We start from the raw sequence: 25,412 nt of genomic DNA on the forward strand, positions 1-25,412 counted from the left end.
CGAGAGCACGAGCATCCATCGCGTTTTCCAAAGCTCGCGTGGCAGGGGACGCTCGAAACCAACGAAGTTGCTGATTTAATGTCGATTAAATTGATTTGATTTGTGGTTATAGGCTGATTTCAAGTCGTTTTGGATTTGTGGTTATGGGTTACATTTATTGATGACTGGGTATTTTTTTAAACCCCTGGGTTTTTTTCTTCTTCATAATTTTGTATTGTCATCCAAACTACGCATGCCTCCAGAGTTTCAAGTCTATTGGATAGATGGAAGTGAGTTAAAATTGAGTTTCTAGATTTGAACTAAACTCCCTGTCATTTAAGAAGGAACCTGCCGACCGACGAGTTTAGACCGCTTCTGCGCAGGTTGACGCTCATTGGTGCCGGGAGTAGCCACTATTGGCTGTACCCCCACCAACGCTTTTTTGAAGCCAATGAGCTCATTCTACATGCGCGAAACGGGTTCCTTCTTAAATGACTTCTGGTGTAAACATACAAACAAACAAACAAACAGAGGATTGAAGCTGAATAAAAATCGTTTAATAAGAAACTTTTTGTTAATTAGAGGTGTAAGTGGGACCGTTCAAGCCTATTCCATCCAATTATATAATATTATTGTTTAAGAGGTCATGCTCAATCAGGAGGCCGAAAAAAGGATGGTCTTTGGAAATTTTTTACTCAAAAGCTATAACACATTTCTCAAAAAATCTTTTTTCCTTTTAAGGATTGCATCTAATATCGTGCATCGTAATTTTTTTTTACATAAAAATATTTATCAATAACTGAGTTATTGTCTATCACTTGAAGGTTCTCTAAAAAAAAAAGGATTCTGAAGTGACCACTGCTCCTCGAAAGTCGATCACCTAAAATAAAAAATTCAAAAGAATTTAGTTATTATATTATATTATCTAGTATTTGAACGAAGGATTTTTCGAAATATTGATTTGGGAAAAAATGGCTGATGTTTAAAGTAAAAGTTTCATTTTTTATCATAAATCGTGCCTGATTTTCGCCAATTAAAAGAAAACTAAGCACGGGATAAAAAAATCATTCGTTCAAATACTAGATAATATAATATAATAAGTAAATTCTTCTGAATTTTTTATTTTAGATGATCGACTTTCGAGCAGCAGTGGTCACCGCAGAAGCCTTTTTTTGAGAGAACCTTCGAGTGATGGACAATAACTTAGTTATTGATAAATATTTTTAAATAAAAAAATTACGATGCACGGTACTAGATGCAATCCTTAAAAGGAAAAAAGATTTTTTGAGAAATGTGCTATAGCTTCTGAGTAAAAAATTTCCAAAGACCACCCTTTTTTTCGGCCTCCTCACTGAGCATGACCCCTTAATCCTTAATCAATTCCTGTTTATTTTCCCAATTCCTAAAATGTAGAACACTGGGGCTCCAAGAGTCCCAGTTATATAAGCCTACGGGTACGAGCCTACACGCACACTACTAGAGTTTCCCCCACCCGTTACATGCCCGCAATTTCATTGGTCTCGAGCGCCCCCTTCCACGCGAGCTTTGGAAAACGCGATGGCTGCTCGGGCTCTCGGACCGCCCATCGGAGCAACGCTGCTATAATAGAATTGCTCTTAAAGTTGTCTCAAGCCTCTGTGTTTAAACCTCTCCCAATTCTTTCGCTCAAAATTTGTCACTCTCCAAAACTTGCAAAGCTATTCCCTCTTTTATTTCCAAACACCTAAAAATCCACTGCATTTTCTGCTCTTCACTCGTTAGTGCCAGTTGCCAATATCGCAGTACCTTTATACGCACTTTTAGTTTAACGAGACGCCCATTGAATTTTTATTTTTCGTTCATTAACAAATTCGCTATTTCCCCGTAACCATTGCGCAGGTTTCTACTTTCAATTTTGTTTTCGTACACGAAAGTTCGCGCGGTACACTGAATATTCGGGAGGGGTGAAAATCGTTTTATCTTCGGGGAGGATTGGCGAGTGAAGAGCAAAAGGAGTTCCGTTTCCGCCATTGTCATAGAGCCGAGACCATACTCGGTGATGATGGGACGATTAATCGCCCCCTGCCTCCCTGCCACGTGCGCTTATCGTTATAGTTAGATGGAGACGCGAAGACAAAGAACTCGAGGGTGCTTTGAAAAATTGACGCGCCAGTGGAGCGCAACGTGCACTTAATAAAAGATGTTTACCACGAACGGAGAAATGCTCCGTAATCCGGTACACCATTCCTGGTTTAGAGCAATAACGATGCGTATCACGTTGAGCCAACGATCGTGAAAAATTACTTCTATCTACGTCCGGTCGCGACATAATCTACACCGCCCTGTCCAGCCACTTGAAAATAATTTCAGCGCGGACGAATCTGAATGGGTAGGATACTGGGTGCAATTTAATTACCTTACTTCTGAATCTACAACCAGTGAATATTAAGTTCAGTTAATAAAAGTCACATCTATTACTTTTCATAGATACATGTTTTCTTTTACTTTTCCCCACACTTTGTCTTGTGTTCTCGCAAAAATTGCGCTCCTTCGTTCTTCGAAAACTAGATAAATTTATTTAAAATTAAGTAAGCTTAATTTTCTCCGAGACAAGGTCCCCACATAATCCTCGTTTCCTCTTCTAAGAATTTCTATATCTTCAGTAGCATGTGAATTATGAAAGTATCTGTAAGAACAGGAGCACCTATGCATAATTAGGCATCTGACATATTTTATCTCCACGTGCGAAGAACACGAAGGAACAAGGACAGAAATTAACATTTATCAGAATTAGTAATTTCGTTATTGAGTTCTAGAATTTCGGCGGTCGGACGCGCCCAGAAATATAAATGAGGTTCGACTGCTGTGTGCCAGCGGGGATAGACTGGGACAGGGTTGAAGGGAATTGGGGCGAAAAGGGCGTACTTACCCTCGTACCTGCTGGAGTATGACACGATAGCGTCTCGCCCATCCCTGTTTTAAGTTTTAAGAGCCTGGACCTTTTTCAGATCTCTTTGCAGTTCTGGATTTCTACCTTTCAACTTGCAATCGCTGTCCGAATGGCATCGGGGGGTGGCAGACGATTTTAGACTCTTAATCGATATTTCGATGGTTAAGACTTCGCGAAGCGTTCGAAAGGGTTCTCAAGTTAACGATACTTGCGTAACGTTTATAGAGAAATTTTCTCCCATATTTAAATATATTTTGCGCATTGATTATGGCATTTACAAAGAATGTGAGCAGTTGTTGCACGTCACGCGCACCCCTACTTGAGGACGCTTATATAACGTGGGATAATGAAACAGAGTTGGTAATTTGTTATCGAGTGCTCATTAAAAGGTTTTGTCTGGTGTCACCGTGTTTCATTGCTTTCTATCCCTTCTTGTCAGACACACCTGGCAACCATTCTACCAGCAATAATGTCGAACTCTACCGCTATGTTTATTATTTATCGTCCTTCTAACAACTTATACTACCACCGTCTTCAGGGGTTAGATTGTGACAATTTTTTTTTTTTAATACAACAACTAGAAAAGACAACTTTCATCCGAAGCAAGTAGATCGTCTGATTGAATAAAAAGCAGGTTAGCGATATTTAAAATGTATTATAAATTTTATTTGGCACGATCTAACTCTTGGTACCTATATGTTTTAATCAGTGTTGCCTGCAACTAGTGTTCCTGATTTCTCCATATTTTTTGTTTCTCGAGAAATCAGAAATCGGATCATATTTCTTGAGAATTCTCGAGAATGCTTGAGAAATTGAAAAAAATATTGCAAAAATTATACTTCTGGAATAATGTTGATAATATTTATCAAAAATATAAGACAACTGTAACTAAATGATTAATCCTGTCTAATTTATACAAAACTTGTGGAAATGAAAGAATAGATATTAAATGTAATTGGTAATTTTTTTTATTTAATACAAAATTTGTAGAAAGCAAAATATTACTTTTTGGTTTTGAAATTTATTTTTAAATAGCACAATTCGTCTAATGTAGCGTCAGCGAATCTATTTCTTTTTTCTGGCAAAATCTGTTATCTCCTCTTTTCTATATTTCTTCTTTAATAGCCGCAAGAAACTCATTAGCTACTTAATTCAGTATACAATTTTTCTAAATTTTTAAATAAGAATTTAAGAGCACCTTCTGCAGTTAATAATATCGAATCTTCGGTGCTGTGATTTTCTATTGGAATTCATATAGGTTCTAATGTTATTAATAAGATGTATTATAAATTATAGATGTGTTTATACGTTCGCGATTAATTAGTAATACCTTCATTTACGAAAATAAATGATATTTATAATATTTTTCCTAGACTTAAGTATCTCGAGAAATTATAGTATTTCTCGAGAAATAAGAAATAAGCAATTATAAAATTTTTCAAGAAATTCTCGAGAAAGCATTCTCGAGAAGGAATAGTACCTGCAACTGTCCTTATGGGCAACGAATATACAAAAAACGTTTTTATAATGCGGTCGTTATATTAAAGCTACCTAAGGGAGGAAGAAAGCGCAGGTAAATTTTTTATATCGTTGTAATTGTACACGAATAACTGTTAGATGATAGCGTAAAACTTCGCCAATGAAATCCAATCTTATTTTAATTTTAACGATATCTAACAGGCGACTGCTGTACGCACTGTATTCGTCACACCCTGGGACCGTGCGTATCGTTATGTAAAACCCATTCAAGATTGATAATTTTGAGGGAATCACCGATCAATTGGCGAGGTTCAGCTGGTGAAACTGAGTCCAAACGCGATATTATTCGAGTTATTCTCCATTACCTACATATACATACGTCGTGGATGATTGATTTGAAGAATTCAGAAGTGATTCGAATTAATTACGTATAATTGCAAATAATTCGAACGTGGTTGTGCTGGATTATTGAGAAAGCTTCAGCAATACATTAGAATAGATAAAATAAAAAAATATAGACATTCCATTTATCATCTAACGGATAACTCGTCTCTGCTATAATGATAATTATAGCAGATATGCGAACGAAAGACTACTCGCCCCAGAGTTCCCAGCAGTGCACAGTGTTTCGCGTATATGGGTGTTCGGAAAAAAACTCGTAGCTTCTGAAGTAATCAATTTTCGACCTAAGTATTCTAATACTTTTTTAAAGAGAATATAAAGATGCATCGACAGGTGTATAAAAAATATGCAGTTCAATTAAAAAAAAATGAGGTAATCTTGATTTTTTATCGAATAAAAAGTTTTTTTATTAATTTTTACTTTTGCAATTTGTTGTCAACTGAATACTGGCTCACTTTTGTTGGAAAAGATTTGTTCATCAGTTGCGCAGGAATACCTGAAAACCGTTGCGGTCGTTTTACATATATGCATTTGGGAGACAAATATCATAACTTAGTACACATTCGAAAATTTTCTTGAATTTGGTTTGTAATTTTCATTACGTAGTAAGTAAAACATAAGCAATAACATAAAAATGAAAATATTAATAAAAAAATTAAATAACAATATAAATAATAATGAAATGGAAAATTTTGTTTGTCAAATTAAATCAGAATCGGACTCGAAACATGTGTCTGTGTTTGTATCTGACGATTCGCAGTAATCTGAATCATCTACTATCAAGTATTTTATACTTAAAGATTTCGGCTATTTTTTCCGTTTCTCGCAAATTCGGGCAGTTGAAATTGACGCGAATATAAAGTTTAATGTTCCCTCAATTAATATACAAAAAATCACGCAGGTACTTTTTGGTACTTCTTTTAAAACTCAAGTCAAAGATGATAAACATTTGACATAAAAAATTGGGACAAATTGTTGATATTGCAAAAAGGTTTTTCGGCAGCTGGGAATGTCATATAATACACTAAACATAACTTATAAAAATCAAATTAATCAGATAAACGTTCGGCAAATAGCACGTTTTTAAAGAAACGCACCGAAAATTGCATTAAATTTCAAGCATCATTTTTAACAAAAAATTTCTAAATCCAGGAAAAATGATGGGTTACATTGAAACCTACGTTCCTTTATTAACATTTTAAGATACAAGAATTTGTGGATCGAACGCTTTAGATTCTTGACTTTTTAGCATTACGCGAAACACTGTGCAGTGGAGCAATTTAGCACGGTTCCCAGTAATTTGACACGGTTAGTCGATTTGTTTCTATTGCGCATCGAGTGCTCCCTGTAACCTAATACTCATCATTGACTCGCCCGTTAATAATTATTTTCGTGATAGGTGTTGCTCGTCGAACATCAATTAATAAGGGCACCTATCTGCCTTTAGGACGAATAAAATCATTTTCAGGCTAGTTACAGTCTGTCCCACAAGAGCGTGTTCCTCGTCTCTCCGAAAGGAATTTAAAGAAAAGTCTATATTTCCGAAAAGTACGTTTTACGAACTACAATTACCTATTATATGGTCCCGTCTCCGTTGTTCTCGATAATCGCTTGACACCATTTAGGCACGCTTTCAACTAACTGTTTTGCATACTCCGAAGATAAAGACCTAATTTCTCGAATTTCTCTAGGTAGGGGTGACCGGGGCTAAAAGTTCCGGGGGTAAGTTGTTCCGACGGCTCTATCTTGGAAATAAAAAGAGCGTTGTACTTTAAATTATTTTTTTCCGTGTGAGTTGATCACGCCACTCTGTCGCCCACTTTAATAGCGTCAGCGAATTGTGTGGCTGTAAGCAAGGACCTATTAGTCGCGTACCAGATAAGTAAAAAATTTTCTATCGTTATTTTTTGGTCTATTTCAATTATTTAACGTCGATATTATAGATCGATTCGTTCTTATGGATCAAATGACATTTAAGAACATGGTGTAATAGTGTTTATCGTTTGAATATATATATAAGCAGAATAGTCTTTGAAATTGCTACATGTCTCGGTAGGGGCTAGTTGTTGCCGTAAAAACTTGCCCCGCCGCAAATGTATAAATTGTTTCTGCTGTGCTTTAAGATGCGAACATATAAATGAAAGGGGAAAGGGACTTCGATCGAAGTTATGCGTAAAGATAAATAAAAACTGTCGGTAGAGAATTCATTATCTGCCACATGATTCTATCGAGATTTATTAAAATAGTACGATGTGGACAAGAGTCCACATTAGGCTACAAGTACAAATCTCAATAAGTAGGTACCTACGTACAGTTGAATGTAAGACTGATTAGTAGATTATAGTTTTTATACCAAAGATAATGTTTATGGTATTATATCAATTTGCTTTTCTTTTAAAGATAATACATTTATGTTGGTCCGAACCTTCACAAATAAACATTATTAATAAAATTCTGTTTTATTTCATTAGAAAATGAAATATTTCGTTAAAAGGTAACTCTTATATCTTACTGATAACTTACCCCAATGCGATAACAACTTGCCCCGTATAGGGGTAAGAAGTTCCACTTCGATCAGCCACAAATAAATTACTTTCTATGGAAAACCTATTACAATATATTAAATACAAGCTTAAAATCAGAAAGCATAATAAATTTAACAAGAAATTAGTTAATAGTGACGAGAATAACTACATTATTTTCCAGCCATTTTTTATGGTTTATCGAAATCGGAACTTTTAGCCCCGGCCTCCCCTAACTGCTTGACCGTGAAGTGTGCAGGCCAGTGCAAACGTTACTATGCTCTTCTCTTCTTTCCGCGTCGCACAGTGGTTCGAGCATACTACATGCTAGCTGGACAAAATTATTTTTTCGCGGTACTGGGTTTATATGGGGTTGAAATTGTTAGAAACAAACCGGATTCGTACCACAGTTTATTATTTCACTAAAAATATCAATAAAATAAAAATATGACTAATTCAATAAAGGAAAAAGAACAAAACGACAGTATTGTACTTTAACTATAATTATCCGTTGCAACGTTATGTTTATTCCTGTAATTTCTGAGTTTTCTGTGGAGTTTTAAAAAAATTTCGAGCCACTCACCTAACATAAAATGGTTATTAAAACAGTGTTTTACTATATGTTCCACGTCGTTCCACGCAACAAGGGTTGAATATACGGAAAATATAGACTTTCTAGTTTTTTTTTAATCACACGATCGATCTGCAAAATTTGCAAAACTATATTTTGTGAATTTTTTTCGTGTGCGACGCTCGGCAGAAGAGATAGCACTGTTGTTATATTTCAGACTCTATAATGTAATGTAATGTAATTAACAGGATATTAATAGCACACTTATAGTTATAGTTAATCTATAATACGTATAGAGTCTGAAATATAAATAACTGTGCTATCTCTCCTGCCGAGCGTCGTACTCGAAAACAATTCGCAAAATATAGTTTCGCAAATTTTTGCAGATCGATCATGTGATTAAAAAAAAACTAAAAAGTCTCTACTTTCCGTACATTCAACCCTTGTTGCGTGGAACGACGTGGAACATGTAGTAAAATACTGTTTTAATAGCCATTTTATGTTAGGTGAGTCAACTGTGGCTCGAATTTTTTTTTTCAAATTCCACAGAAAACTCAGAAATTACATGAATAATCATAATGTTATAACTGATAATTATAGTTAAAGCACAACATGTACTGTCGGTTTGTTCTTTTTCCTTTACTGAATTAGTCATATTTTTATTTTATTGATATTTTTGGGGAAGTAATAAACTGATACAATTTGCACCCCATATAAACCCAATATCGCGAAAAAATAATTTTGTCCAGCTAGCATGTAGTATATTCGAACCACTGTGCGTCAAAAGCGGCAAAACGTACGGAGCTTTCATCTTAAAAATCGCCTGTTTCCTACGGAATCGCAAACTGAAATGCCACGCGTGTTAATCAGCGTAGTAAAATACACTTTTCCCTTCCAAATTCTCACGGACCCACTGCCTCTTAAAGTACAGGGCCGTGGCTACGAGGAACGCGCTCTTGTGGGACAGACTGTATAGTAGAGATCCCTATTTCACGTGTATTTAAATACACGTGTACACGTGTATTAAACGTATCCGTACCTCAATCCGTGTATCTTTTAGTACACGGGTACCCGTGCACTATTTCACGTGTATTTAAATACACGTGAATTTAGATACTCGTGTATTTATAAATACACGTATATTAACGTATCCGTATTTTGATTCGTCTGATTTTTAATATCTATAGATATCCCAGAACTCTGAGGGATTGCGAAATTCATAAAAGAATTAATGTATTTAAATATATTTACTAGAATAATATGCGGAAAGTATGGTTTTACAAATTTTCAGATTGTAACTAATAACACAATTATAAAATTAACAAGATTTATTTAATCGATTACCTATTTTGATACAAAAAATTAAGGCATTACTGGTAATAAGCGAGTTTCTTTTTAGACGCAACGATAATCCTTAAAATTGAAAAACATCACTCGGTTTTATTACACTTATTGCTTAAATGACCGCCATTGCCCATTCTCCCGTAGTTAATGCCCAATTCTGATCAAAATAAGCAAATACGTTGATACACGTGTATTTAAATACACGTGAAATAGTGCACGGGTACCCGTGTATTAAAAGCTATACGGATCGAGGTACGGATATATGTAATACACGTGTACCCATGTACACGTGTCTTTTTGCTACACGTACCATACCGTGGTCTCTACTGTACAGTGCCTCTACGAGCTATAGTGACTTAGGTGTGAGGTACCCAGCGGGGTCTTAACCGATACACTGCTGGGTACGGGCCGCTAAACGCGCCCCCACTACTACCTCTTGCAGGACTGTGTTTAGGGAAGACCAGGACAAAACCTGGGCCCTAAAGAGTAAAATAAGTTATTAATATAAAATAATTTATATTCCTACTGTTCTAATGCAGTACATATACCTTACTGAAATGGATTTGTATTTAATATGTGCTGACAATGAGACAATTTTTAATAGCCAGTAGAAAGCTTAATTGGTGTCTTTTAATAATGATAAACAGTATCTTCAATTTCTATTTTATTTTATTAAAATCGAAGATGTAACACTTCATTTATAGGGCCCCGGTTTTGTCCTGATCCTCCCTAAACACAGTCCTGCAAGAGGTAGTAGGGGGCCACGTTTAGCGGCCCATACCCAGCAGGATATCGGTTAAGACCCCGCTGAGTGACCTCACACCTAAGTCACTATAGCTCGTAGAGGCACTATACACGGTCACTGCAGCGTACCATTAAATTTAAATTTTTGCCGAACATAAAATCGCCCGGCATTTAATTGTTCCCTCAGCACCCCGACATATTTCGTGAAAGTATTCGGCGAGAAGAATGGCGCAGAGCGTCCAGACGCGAAGATAAAAGCGATTCGGGGGTGCAGGTGGGTGGGCAAGATTTTCTTACGACTCAAGTCCTTGTCGCTCAGCGACATCGTAAGAATTTGTCCAAAGCTTCCACGGCGCTCTGGCCCACCCCTGCCGCTTCTCCCCGCGCAAGCGAAATCTCTCGAAGACGAAGCGATCCTGAGATTTTTCTTCGCCGTTTCGAAGCAGACGGGAGTAAGGGCGCGCGGAAATAAAAGAGTCGAATTTCTCGAAAGTTTGCGTACTTATAGGTACGTGCATGTGCGTGGGTGTGCACGTACATCCCCTTCCGAACACATACTCAAGCACGCACGAAGTCTGCACGTAGACATGTATTTATATGTACCATCCAGGGGTGTGCGAACGCACGCGTGCACGCGGTTGTACGTGTGTGTCACTGCTCCGGCGGCTCCTTCTAGCCTGGCTGAAAACTATGTTTGGCCCCTTGAACAACGGTGAACAACAAACACTGGACAAACCGCTCAGCCCTCCGCCCCCGTCGATGTAGACCAGTCTTGTGGATCTCCCCCGTTCCCATTTCGTCTCGAACCCTCCGTCGACCCCTCGCCGACCCCCCTCGTGCCAGTGTTCTCTCCTTCTTCGCCTCTGTGCCGCCACAGTCAGTTCGAACCAATCGATAACGCCTGCGAGACTTTCCACTCATATATTTGATTGCTCGGCAAACATGTCTAAGTTTATTTTGCGGCCCCCTCCGCCCCTTCAACCCCTCCCCCGCCCGATCGACGGGGCATTAACGCGCGCTCTTTGCGCGAGTATATCGGCGAATGCTACACTTTCCAACACACGCGCGGAAATGTCCTTAACGGGGATGCAGAACGGCTCTTTTTTTTTATTATTTGATCGTATTAGAGAGACGTGTATTTACGGTTCTCCATGGAGCCCTGTGTATAGAAGGAGATGGGTTTCCCATTTTACTTCGGTTACGAGATTAACTGTCAGCTGCGATTTCATCTCTGCAGTCAATTTCGAGGCGATTCGCTGCAATTTATTTCGCAAATTGGCAACAGCTTGCGCGCTCATTTTATTTCATTGTGAAGCTAATTCGGTGGAACGTGGGAAGGTAGAGTGGATGAATAAGTGTTACACGAGTGGGGTAACGTAGTCTGGTTATTTTTATTCGACTCAATCTTATGACGATAGTTTTTTAGAAACTAGGTGGCGCTATGTGCGCTTTAGCATTTATAAGAATTACAGAGAAGCCAGTTTTGTAATGAATTAAATTCAAACCAGTTTGGCAAAGAGTTACTTATTTTTGGCTAACAAGGAAAAATCCCGAACCTGGGAATTCAAAGAATTCTGAGACTTCGTGAATACGTAGGGGATTTCCTCCTGATTGCAACGAAATTTTTGTTTGCTGCCCAAATTCAATCTAAGGGGGTGAAGTTGGCCTCTTAAATTCCGGCTATTTTCCGATTTTGTGCTATAACTCGCGAACTGTAAGAACTGTAAGTAGCCAAATGATAGGTCTAATTAAAAGAAGTAACTTTTGTCTTGGAACTTTTTTTCTATCTCTTATAGATCGCGAGTTACGAAATAAAATCGGAAAATAGCCGAATTTTCAGGAGTTAATTTCACCCCCTTAGACTGAGTTTGGGCAGCAAACAAAAATTGCGTTGTAAGCAGGAGGAAATCCCCTACATATTCACGAAGTTTCAAATTTTTTTCGGGTTCGGATCTTCCCTTGTAAGAGCGGTTGGAAGAGTGAGTTAGGATTCATTTGTCGTTTGATTGTATTTCATGATGCGACCGTTGCTTTTATTCCGCTGTTGTATACCAACGCCACTTAAATTTATTTTTCTCTTGTTTTAGTCATTCGTTTACTTCTAGAAATAGCAATAGCAAATATCCTGAATTCCTTTTCCTGTGATTTCAATCCTCCCTTATTACTCATCCTTGTACCTTGGTCCGTATGCCTCATCCCTTTCAACCCCCACTTTCTGAACCACCGAAACCATCCATATATAACACGCAATATCTCTTTCAAAACACTCTTGTTCCGAACAGTCTGGACATCATAGTCTAGCTCTAAAATCTATTAAGGAGGGATTGCACTTTGTTGCGCCGAAAAATAGGTAATTCTTTGTGAATTTTTTGTACAAAAACGGTTCGACAAATTAATTTGAGGTTTGGCAGGCTATTTTATTGTATCTTGAACTATTGTTCTGAATTTTTGTGTGACAGTGAAAAGAAAAACATGGCAGATACAAAAAGAGCTTTGAAAAATAATGGGGTGGTCCTAGCGTTGACGAAAAGTACTGTAAGGGTTAACCGAAACAGAAAACGGAAAAGAGATTCTTAAATTATATGAATGTGGATATGGGTGGTAGTAGATGCATTAAGAAAAATAAAAAAAAGGTTAAAATGGCAGACTTTTGAAGGAGATGAAGCACCCTGATCTGAGTCTGAGAAAGGTTTTGCCTCAAAATCGGGAAAATTTCTTTAAATAAAAAAAGAACGGTAACAGATACGGCAATAAATCCCAGCCATTGTCACATTCATATAGTTTAAGAATCTCTTTTCCTTTTTATGTTTCGGATAACTCTTACAGTACTTTTCGTCAACGCCAGGGCCACCCCATTATTTTTCAACGCTCTTTACAAAAAGAGATACAAATCTGCCATGCTTTTTTTCACTGTCACACAAAAATTCAGAACAATGGTTCAAGATGCAATAAAACAGTCTGCCAAACCTTAAATTAATTTGTCGAACCGTTTTTGTACTAAAAATTCACAAAGAATTGCCTATTTTTCGGCCCAAAAAGGTTTCCGTAAATTGTATTTTTATATTATAATATAAAATAAATGGAAATATCCTTCAATTCGTTTTTCAATTTCTACCGGCACTCTTTTCGGCAAATATTCTTTTTAACAGAGACTCTACATATTCATAGGAAATTATACAAACCCAATTTCGAAATAATTTATTAGAGAAAAAAGTAAAACTGTTGAGTGTATTAGCTCGACGTATAAGAGTTGCGGAACTTTTAGAAAACTTACATCCTTTATCGATCAGATGGTAGTTAATAATTGAATTTATCCGAAGGTCGTCCGAATTTAATTATTTTCGGGATTAAGGGCCACGGCCGAAGAGATTATCGGTACCGTAGCTTATTCGAGAAACTTTGGATTCCGCAAGGAATTAACGAACTTTTATTTATTTTGCCGTCAAAGTAACACGGCCAGTATAAAGAAAAATAGCAACTATATGATCGATGTGCTCTGCTCTCAGTTTTTACTCGGACAAAAAATGTGCCTGACTAACTGTTCGAAACTTTACAACTCGTGTATCCCAAATCTGAACAAACGTTGAACTTCGCGATAAGTTGGTAACAACTGCTTCTGTAATAGTTCGAGCTGGATGGCACCTACGCGAATCAAATGTTCACAATTCATACTGTATAATATCTTGTAGGTAATAATAAAAAATAATGACAAATACTTAACCAAATATTTTTTTAAATACAAGTTAATGTGTGTAAAATTTGAATGTGAAAACTCGCCCACAGCATTTAAGATCAGGTTAATCTTGCAATGTAATTAATGCTTTTCTTAGAGCGCATTATTTATATTCTGTTGCAAATCTAGGAATTCGGATGCATAAATAAAGAAATGTCTCGCTCCAGAGTACAGAATAACAAATTCATCAGCTGTTTAATCTAATAAAAAAAAAATAAGATAATGAAAATGTACTGCGTGAAACTGGGCACACAATAAATATCCCTGACAAAAGGATGTTCTACCATTTCGATACGTGTTTGCACGCACCTACGAACGCGTTTGGCAAGGGGTTGGTGACACGCGTCGGGACGTTATCGTAACGTTTCTGTGTCAACGGGTGGGTATTTTATTTATTTCGTTAATGGATTCGGGTCAGTGGCCGAATGAAAAAATACATTAACAATCGTGGGAATTCGTGGTTGGGCGCGACGACGTAGAATATTTAGTTTATGTGGGGTTTGCTATCAACCGATGCCGTGACGCAAAACTGTAGCTCATACTACGTCCTGGCTTGTGTTATTTATTGACTTGATAAACGTAGAGAGATTTGTTGATAATGCGAAACTGCGTACCATACTTCAAATACAATTAAATAGTGGAATCAAATTCTGGAGATCCAATTAAAACGGTTACACTATGTAATAAAATTTCGCACGATAATTAGTATACTTCATTAAATTTACAACATCAGCAAGCGTCATTGTAGTATCGTGATATGAATTTTGAATAATTTAAGGTGTTGGAATGTTTCGATACTTTCGCAACACCTTTTAATTGTTTTGGATGGGTATTGGGTACAGGATTTGATATGTTCAATTAAGGGGCCTTCCAGTCTAGAGCCTGAAAAATAGGTGATATTTAGGAATTAATTAAAGGAAAACTACTATATATAATTTAATGGGGCTTTTTGCATTGTATTAAGGATGTCTTAGATTGTAGAAATATATTTTTTGTTTTATAATTAATCATTGCAGACGGCACTGGGGAGTCGTTACAGTCAAGGCGTCAAAAAATTGATCCAAATCGGTGGGACCTGTATCTCCAAAAGTTATTATCCGATTCGAATGAAACTTTTCTTATTTCGAAGAATATATTTCTGGCTAGGGGAAGAACCAAACAAATTACAAAAATGACATTTTGTTTAGAAAATAACACACTTGAAGTTTAAAATCACTTTTTTCCTATATTTCTCATCCTTTCAACGCCTTAGAAAATTATAAATTTCCAATTTCTCGTATATTTTTCTGGTATCCCTCCTAGCCAGAAGTATATTCTTCAAAATGAGAAAAGTTTCAGTTGAATCGGATAATAATTTTTGGAAATACAGGTCCCGCCGTTTTGAGAACACTGTTTCGAGAAAAGCGCGTTTAAAGTTAGAATTTTACGAATTTCGACAAATCCTTTTAAACACGTATTCCTAAAAGGTTGAACATTCGAAAAATGTATTATAAAAGAACGACTTTTAGACCGGATGGTCCCCTTAAGGGATCATTCTACTTTGATCGACCAAAAATGAAGTAATTTTTAAAGACTTTTTTTCTCAATAAATACAACATATAATGAAATATTTTTTTCTGGAATTTATTAAGCTACTCTAATATTATACTATCAAATTTAAAAAGATTTTTTCTTAATTTGTTTCAAGTGTTTTTTTATGGCGTCAATGTGACACCTACAAAAAAGAGGTATGTTCGTGGCGCAGGTGATTTGTCGACTCAGGCTTATCTGAAACAAAAGATTCGAAAAGATTCTTAATCTGTATGAGTGTTGCCGTTGCCCGTATCTCAATTAACAATTTCTGTTGAGAAATAACAAAACGGCGTCGGTTTGAATGAAAAAGTTCCCCAAAGGGGTGTTTCCTCGAATGTTCCCTGAGAAAAATCTCTGTTATTTTTCAACAAAAATTGTTAATTGAGCTACGGGCGATAGCGACATTCATACAGATTAAGAATCTTATCGAAGATTATATTTTAGACAAGCCTGAGCCCGGAAATCACCTGCGCCACGAACATACCTCTTTTTTGTAGGTGTCACATTGACGCTATAAAAAAACATATGAAACAAATTAAAAAAAATCTTTTTAAATTTTCTTTGTATAACATAAAAGTAGCTTAATAAATTCCAAAAAGATTTGTTTCATTATATGTCGTATTTATTCAGAAAAAAATCTTTAAAAATAGCTTCTTTTTTCGGTCGATCAAAGTAGAATGACCCCTTAAAGCATATAAACAAGTACAATGCGAATAGTTAGTCATTAACAATTGGATATGTTGTGTATACTGAGGGAACTATAAATCTTTTTATCGTAATAACGGCAGAGTGTGACAATTTTAATCTCGGTCCAACCTGAAATTAATAACAACCCCCGTTGGTATATTACTTTCCATAACGTATATTCGTTCGAAAATCATTTATTATTTGCTTTGAGAGATATAATAGAAGCGACAAAATACTACGGGTACTTCAATACGCCCAATATGAAAGAACAGACTGGGATTCTATGTAAATCGTTTGAACATATGATCGATAGCTGTCGTTGGGGTTACCACCATGACATGCAGCATGTATGCATTCGTACCTACTGGAAACGGACCAAACGAATCAATTTCATTGATGAAGCTACTAAATCCGTACGAGTGGGAACCGAACACGCGTAATTGGTACAACGGGTTGGTTTTACAAAGTACATAGAGCTCGTTTGCGCCGTAGCCAAAAACGTGCTAAAACGAGCAGGCGTAAGTGTACGCCCACACATTTGTTCCACATATGAGGGAAATAAAAGGGCAGAGAGAGCATGTGAGACAAGCGGGAGCAAAGGTAGGGCGAGGGGCGTGATTAAAAATGCTGACAAACTTGCTATATAAACATTTGTGTGTTTAGCGATTTTTATGTTTGCGAGATGAAACCAGAGCGTAGAAGCCCCCAAATGTCGGCAGAAGAAGAAGCGCAAATGGAAATGTAAATGTCCAGAAACGGAGGCAGAGAAAATAGTTGACACGTGGGACAACTAAGAATTCAGTATAAGAGATTTGCAGTTTCACCACAAATCCAAGATGAAAGGGAAACGTTCGTGGCCTCAGCAGTGCAGAATGTGCTAATATAGACTAGGTCCGAGAAGTTACCGTTTCGAATTTTTTTCATGGGAAATAAAATCTCTAAAAAAGTGTAACACTTTTTGGAATAGAGAGTGTTTTAGGAGGAACCTTGAAATACTGTTTTCTTGCGTTAAGAGCACTCTCTCGTTGTAAACGAGTGCTCTTATGCCGTGATATGAAAGAATGCTTGAACCAGTCAGAGCTGAAAATAAAATTAACATTTTGTTTTTATATATAGGTATATTTACATACCTATATAAACAAGTACTTTATCATTGTAATGCTTAATGTCTTAGCACATCTGATTTACACTCTGACCAAATCTAGATACTAGCTATAATTATTTTTTAATACTTTCTTTTATCAATATCATATTCACCTGAAATAAAGTAATTGTGAATTCATGAATAAAATCAGCTGTCTTAGCACAACTGATTTACACTCTGACCAAATCTAAATACTGGCTATAATCATTTTTTATACTTTCGTTTATCAATACCATATTCACCTGAAATAAAGTAATTGTGAATTCATGAATAAAATCAGCTGTCTTAGCACAACTGATTTACACTATGACCAAATCTGAATATTAGCTATAATCATTTTTTTAATACTTTCTTTTATCAATATCATATTCACCTGAAATAAATTAATTTGAATTCATGAATAAAATCAGCTGTCTTAGCACAACTGATTTACACTCTGACCAAATCTAAATACTAGCTATAATCATTTTTTTATACTTTCTTTTATCAATATCATATTCACCTGAAATAAAGTAATTCTGAATTTATTCATGAATTCACAATTACTTTATTTCTTTATTTACTTTATTGTGAATTCATGAATAAATGCAGAATTACTTTATTTCAGGTGAATATGATATTGATAAAAGAAAGTATAAAAAAAATGATTATAGCTAGTATATAGATTTGGTCAGAGTGTAAATCAGTTGTGCTAAGACAGGTGATCGAAGGTTGTTTAGTGTCAAAAATAGGTAATGTCCAATATTTCGCTCTTCAACTGGTCGATAAACATGGATTCTTCAATTAAAATATCAGCGAGAATCAACGCTGCGTGAGAATGCGATACGTGGTCGAATTACCGATGAATTCACCTTTCCCGTTAAATTAAAAATCGAAACATTGACCATCTCGGTCGCCCATTTCGCCAGATTGTTAGTTGCCTCTTGTTGAGTTACGCCCAGGGTTGCCAGATCTTCGGCATTCAGCCGGGGTCTCAGGTTTTGAACCGTTGTCTGCGGCCTCAGGCAGGCACAATAAAAATCTCCGGCAGAATAGAGGATTAATATTCGCCAATGCGAATTCGGCAGGCACGCACTGGCACTGCACTGGTGTAACATGTCATAGAAAAATAAAAAAAACTATTAAAATCTGTAACAAATTCTAATAAAAATTCATATAATACTTTCATCATTATTACTCCTTCATAAGAAGTCATTATTATAATGAATTTTAGATGCCTGTTTTCTTACTGGCCCATTTTCTCTCCCACTCCCCCCACCACCCGACTGCAATTCTCAATGATCCTCAACGAAATTGAAATCTCCAGCAAAAGATGAAGCCTGATCTGGCAACCCTGGTTACGCCGCTTACATTATAAGATGAAAATTCAAAATGTAAATGTAAAACCTAACCCAGACCCCAAACACCTATCAACGACTCCACAGTGTAGTTGGCTGAACTCGTTTTAAAATCGATGGCCACCCAATGAGGTGGAAAATATGGTATTCCATTTAAAAAAGTGACGGTGACTTTGAAACGTCCTTGAAGCGTCCACCTATAGGGTAATACTTTCCACTACAATACGCCCCCCTTGGAGTCTAGCGTTCTTTTTTTTGTTGTTTCGTGTACCAGCCTCTCTATACATAGATATGCTCTAAAGTTTCGAAGATAATTCTGCCGATCCCCTTGTACGATACACCCTGCATTTCCCTCGAATTTTATACACCCTTATGGCGAATGCGCGCCCCGGTGTCGCAGGATTTCCCTCGATACGAGGAATTTGTCATGTATTTGGAGGAGGGAACAAATAAAATGGCAGTGTAAAGCGCAGAGAAACGTGTAGTACGAGGCGAGACAGCAAGTGTAATGTGGAGACACGAAATGCCATTATAGTGCGGACACGACCGAATCCCAGTGGGATGCCGGGGTGGAGGGCGGGGAGCAAGAAGAAGACAAAAAGGCATACACATACAGAAACGAACGGGACGTGACAACAGCCGGAAAACGGCATTGCCACGTTGCTATTACGAGAAGATAAATTTCCAACCGGAACGTCTCCCTACATTCGAAAAATATTGCGACGTCCCTCACTTTCAGTAGCATCCAGGCTCAGCTATATCCTACTTATGAAACCACTCGACATCCTTCTTGCAGTCTAAAGGGGCAAAGTGAACGTTTATCGTGTCACGCGTGGAATTATTATACGCGGGGCTTCATTTTGCATCTTTGTTTTCTTCGTGAAAAATTATTGTATGGTGGTTAAAAATATTCTCAACCATAAAATTTCAATGGAGCTCCGAGAAAAAATGTCTCTTGAATATCGTCTGATAGAACCTCGTCGAATAAACGTTAAATTCATTACCAGAAGGGGAAACACCATTTCTATTTTTTTCCGTCGTAAAGAGATAGTTCCCTCTTACGTTTTCTTATTGGATATAATCATTAACCCAGTTACAGATCAAGCTTTCTTTTTTTATATGGCACAGTGTCGCGTTGGACGAAAAAGATAAGAAGCTGGCACGAAAGTATTCTCGGGCATCCCTTCACGGTTGTTTTGTAATTGACGGGGGCCTATGCCCGTTGGGAGTGGCCCTTCCAGCAGATTCATCTAGATTACAGTGCAAAACTACTCTCTGCTTGGCGTATTTACCCGGCATTAAATTACACAGACGGTCGCGCGCGTCGACGAGGGTCGGTCGTCATTCGGCGTTTTACCGGTTTACTTTCGTCACATCCAATATTGATCACGTTCAACGTGCATGGCTTTATTTATGCAACACGGCGTATTATTGTAACGACAACTAAAGGAACTACTGTGTTGCGGTTCGGTCAACCGCGTCGCGGTGAAATCTTCCGATTCCGCCACAATTGACACTTGTCATTCCTGTAGCCACGTAACAATTCAGCTCTTTCGAAAATTTGCTGCTTTCCAGTGAGAATCCTCGATGTATTTAATACTGTTTCACCCCACGATATAATTTCTGTAATATAGTCTACATAATTTATATTAGATTTTGATCTCCTTAAGGAGGAATCCTATTCTTTGGACTAAAAACATAGCAAATTTGGAGATTTTTTTTTTAAGAGACCAGCGATGCGATTGATCTGAAATTTGGACCATGTTTTGATGCATCTTTGAGGAAGCTGCAGTTTTTTTTTTATTCATTTCTAACCATAAATATAGTAGTTATGCATGATCGACCGTCAGGCCGCGCAAAATTTGCCGGCCGTTGGTGTGCATGATATTTATCTACCAGGTAATCTGAAACAGAAAAAAGAAGCGGCGTTTTATTCTATGCATATGTGGCTTGAAATTGGTGAACCAGAAAAAAACAAAAAAATTTATTGAGCACTGTGGAGAGTTTTGAAAGTGAAAGATCTGATCCTTTAATTTTTGCAAAGCAATTTTGCGCCAATTTTCTTATGTAAGAAAAGAAGTATAGAACTTAGTGGTATTCTGGTTCATCAAATTGAAGCTGCATATGTACAAAATAAAACGCCGTTTCATTTTTTTGTTTCAGATCACCTGGAAGGTAAATATCATGCACACCAGCGGACGAAGAGTTTTGCGCGGCTTGATGCACAACTCCTATATTTATTATTCAAAATGAATTATAAAAAAACTGCAAATTCTTCAAGGATGCATAAAAACATTGTCCAAATTTCAGATGAATCGAAATGCTAGTTTCTTATAAAAAAATTCCTAAATTGTTACGTTTTTAGAGGTTATGCCTAGTCAGCTGGTGAAAAAGAACACGATTTTTGGGATTTTTTTATGATATATCTGCTGAATATTTTTTTACAACTATTCGCTTATTTTAAAAGTACATATATGTAGCAACTCTCATTAATTTTGTTATAAAAAGAACATTAAGAAATGAACGAATAACAGCCATTCTCGCAGGAGCTGTTTTGATAAAGGCACTGTGCGGTGAGCACGAATTCTCTGAGCCGGACCATCTAAAATTAAAAATTCAAAAAGATTCTGTTAATATATGGTTGAATTCAGTAGATGGACGAAGGGATTTACAAATAGTTGATTTTTGACAAAATGGCGGCCGTTTAACGCAAAACCACGATTTTTTATGTATGAATTGTTCGCTTTTCGTTAATTAAAAATAGAGTTTTTGTTAAAATAAAAAAATGCTTCGTTCATCTACTAGTCTTTGGTATATAAAAGAAGTCTGCAAAAGTTTAGGCCAATCGATACAGCGGTTTCTGAAATATCTTGCTCACCGATATCAAAACAGCTTCCGCGCGTATAGCTGTTATTTATTAGTTCATTTTTTAATGTTTTTCTGTAACAAAATTACCGAGAGTTGTTGCATATATGTACTCTTAAAATAAGCGAATAGTTGTAAAAAAATATACAGTAGATGTTCTACAAAAAATTCCCGAAAATCGCGTTGTTTTTCGCCAGCTGATTACTTGGCATATAGTGCCCGACACTATTTTCTGCCGATCTGTCACGCGACAAGTTAAAAGAAATTCATGTAAAGTAAATAGTGTATCATCTGATACATTGATGGCATTATTGTAAATTATCAGTTATAAGTTAGAAGAAGATGACATATTGATTCAAATTTAAGAATGAGTAAACATCTGACTTTTCAAAGCGACATATTTTTTTGCCGATAGTTCCCTGTTCAACAGCCATCTGGACTTGTAACATTCAATACCCGCTTCTTATAGATTGTTGTGCGCTGAATACGAATCCGCAAACCGATTTTCTCCATCACCCTCAGTTTTCGAGAAATTAGATTTTGGAAAAAAATGTAAATTTTCAAATTTGAACATTTTTGGAGTTCAAACAGTAATAGTTATTCGGTTGCTTGTTGCGTCAAATTATTCTATGAACCCTCCCGAATACAACGATATAAGTTATTATGGCATTACGAACATTCAAATATGTTTAAACAACGATCAAAGGGAAAAGGACACCGGAAATGCACCAACAAAACAAAAGATGTTCAAAGTCGAAAATTTCCATTTTTTTTCAAAATTGAATTTCTAAACAACGGAGGGTGATGGCGACAAACGGTTTGCGGATTAGTTTTCAGCGCACAAAAATCTGTAAGGCACGGCTTTTGAATGTTACGAGTCCAGATGGGTGTCGAACAGGAAATTATCGAAAAAAAGAATGTCGCTTTGAATAGTCACTTGTTTACTCATTTTTAAATTTGAAAAAATACGCCATCCTCTAACTAATAACTGTTAATTTACAACAATGCTATCTATGTATCAGATGATACACTATTTACATGAATTTCTTTTAACTTTTCGCGTGACGGGTCCGCGAAAAATAGTGTCGAGCACTACAACCCCTTAAGATCCAAAATTCTTATTTTCTTGAACTACGTAGCTGATATGAAATAAGTATATAACTTCGAATGGGTGTAAATATACACCCAAATGAGTTAATCACATGGATGACAAAATTTAAAACTATTCCCTTCGTTCTTCATTTCCGTTTATTTGAATTCGAAAATTAAGAATTAATTATTCTTCGTTATCATATTAGATGGGAATATATTCTATGCCTTCTTCTATATTCTTCTTTCTTTAACAAATATGTTATAGGAATCGTTAGTGTGAATACAATTAAATACTAAAGAATGCAAGTAGCTTGCAGCTGCAAAAATCGAAATCAAAATTTTCATCGGGCGTCATATTGAACGTTGAACTTGCTTTCTTTATGCGAGGCAGCATACCTTCGCTTGCGGAAATCTGGAACCGCCGTGATCCGAGTGTTGCGTTCACCGTGAATTTCCAAGCTTTTTGTTGCACCTGTTCGACCCCTTTTCGTTCTATTCTATTTGCGGCAGATGTTCTTGCTATTTCCTAAGACAGTGTAAAGGGAATGCGAATAAACGTGCATGCACACCGAAGTGTCTTCAAGTATCTGTCAGAAAATTTCTCCGCACGTACCGCGACTTCGTGTTGCCAGCGAATTTCCTGCGAAAGTGAATCGAAAGGACAACGGCATTTCTGGCGCCTTTTCCACATGAGAAACAGATTTTCGTTCAGCAGAAGCAATAATGTGTTTGCGAAAATATTAGATCATCCCATAAGTACATAATGCGGTTTTTGTGGGAGTTTAAAAGAATGGAACTCGTCGCGGTCGTCATTTACACAGTTCGACAAAATTTGACTTTTTCCGACTTGTAATAACATTCAATAGCTCTTTCTTATAGCTTTTCATCACCTGAAAACGAATCCGCAAACCGTTTGTCGCCATCACCCTCAGTTTTTGAGAAATTCGATTTTGAAAAAAATTGCAAATTTTCAACTTTGAACATCTTTTGTGTCGAAATGGTAATACTTATTCGGTTGCTCGTTGCGTCAAATTATTCTATGAATCCTGCCGAATACAACGCTATAAGTTATTATTGGATTATGAACATTTAAATATGTTTATACAAGGATGAAAGGGAAAAGGACACCCCAAATGCACCCATTTTTGAAGATATCTTTCAATTTATTCGAAAACTACGGGTCCAGGAGGAAATCTGACTATTCCACGAGATGCAACAGACATTTTTCCATCGGAAAGCGTCAACAGAAGTGGTAAGTCACGTTTTGTTTTAAATACAGAAGCGAAACAGTTTGGCAAAACGTGCGGCGCCGACAGTGGTAGTCCCGCGCGTTAGGCGATTGTGTTACGCTGAGCGGCAGTGGATCGCGCGCCGCGGTTGACTACCACTGTCAACGCCGCCCGTTTTGCCAAACTATTTCGCTTCTGTGTTGAAAACAAAACGTGACTTACCACTTCTGTTGATGCTTTCCGATGGAAAAATGTCTGCAGCATCTCGTGGAATAGTCAGATTTTCTTCTAGACCCTTAGTTACGGAAATAAATTGAAAGTTGTCTGCAAAAATGGGTGCATTTCGGGTGTTCTTTTCCCTTTGATCTAACTAATAACTTATATCGTTTTATTCGGGAGGATTCATAGAATAATTTGACGGAAAAAGCAACCGAATAGTTATTACTGTTTCGGCACAAAAGATGTTCAAAGTTGAAAATTTGCAATTTTTTTCAAAATCGAATTTCTCAAAAACTGAGGGTGATGGCGACAAACGGTTTGCGGCTTCGTTTTCAGGTCACGAAAACCTATAAGAAACGGGTATTGAATGTTACAAGTCCAGATGGCTGTCGAACTGTGTATTCTGTTTGGTATATAGGTTCATATGTTACTGTAAAAATGTGAAAAAAGGGTGAGTCTTAGGATCCATTCTCGCATTTTACGGGCTACTATTGTACAGAATCCAATAGTAACTATTGAAGAATTTTCCCAGAAATTAAATTCAACTCATTCTACGATCAACCGTCACCTAAACGTATTGGAAAGATTTACAAATGTGGACAATGTACCGAAGAAACCGCATTACTTATGGCTTACGCTTATGGGATGATTTAATATTTAAATAAAATGCTATATTGCAGAAGTCCAAGGAATTCAAAATGCTTCTAGCTGGCTGTAACTAACAGTGTATACGAAAAAAAACTTTCTTCAATATCGAATGAGCTTGTAATAATTTTAAATACAGTCGAACCTCGGTAACTCGAAAACCGCTAAAAGTCGAAAATTTTCTTCAATCCCTTCCGCTCCGCTGTAAACACCTCTACAACTCGAAATAAAATTTCCTTAACTCGAAATATACTTTGCATGTTAAATTATGAATTTCACCTTTACAACTCGAATTTAGAAGAACTCCGACCTCTCCAAATCGAAGTTTACTTCTACATACATATCACGAAATTTCGTAGAAAGATCTCAAAAAATCGAGGAAAATGTTCCCCCTGCATTACTCACGATTGAAAATGCTATTGAATGCACTAAAGATTAGCTCAGAGCAAAATCACAAATTTGTTTAATATGTAATAAAGTGTAATATTTCGAGCTTAAAAGGTGTCTTATAATTATTTTTATATATACAATAAACAATTGACCTTTAAAATTTGAATTTGTCTTGTTTTACAGCTTCACAAGCCGAAAAATTAACAGTCGTGCAAAGCCTCTACCTAGAAGTCGAATTTTCGTTTACCGAACCTCTCGTACTCGAAAACTCGGTAAGCCGAAACCTCTATGATTCGAAGATTTTTTCCCTTCCCTTGAGATTCGGGTTACCGAGGTTCGACTGTATATTACTTGTCTGTGTTAGTATCTCTCTTTACACTAAATACATTTTGACCTATGTGCACGAACTGCCATTGCTGTCAGATGCCGTAGGTATATGAGTACACCATGTTAGATGATCAAGCATCTGTTAGCCCTACTTCCAAGACATTATGCTATTGTAATAATTTACAATATTATGTTACTGTAT

The 25,412-nt window shown here is 36.7% G+C and overlaps 1 protein-coding gene across 15 annotated transcripts in view; it reads right to left on the reverse strand.

Moving 5' to 3' along the window:
• The window catches only part of Bru3 (CUGBP Elav-like family member bruno 3), a 516,822-nt gene that overhangs the window by 73,591 nt on the left and 417,819 nt on the right, over positions 1-25,412 (reverse strand). The window lies entirely within an intron of this gene.

The sequence above is a fragment of the Andrena cerasifolii genome, chromosome 10 (assembly GCF_050908995.1).
Source record: "Andrena cerasifolii isolate SP2316 chromosome 10, iyAndCera1_principal, whole genome shotgun sequence".
Lineage (NCBI taxonomy): Eukaryota > Metazoa > Arthropoda > Insecta > Hymenoptera > Andrenidae > Andrena > Andrena cerasifolii.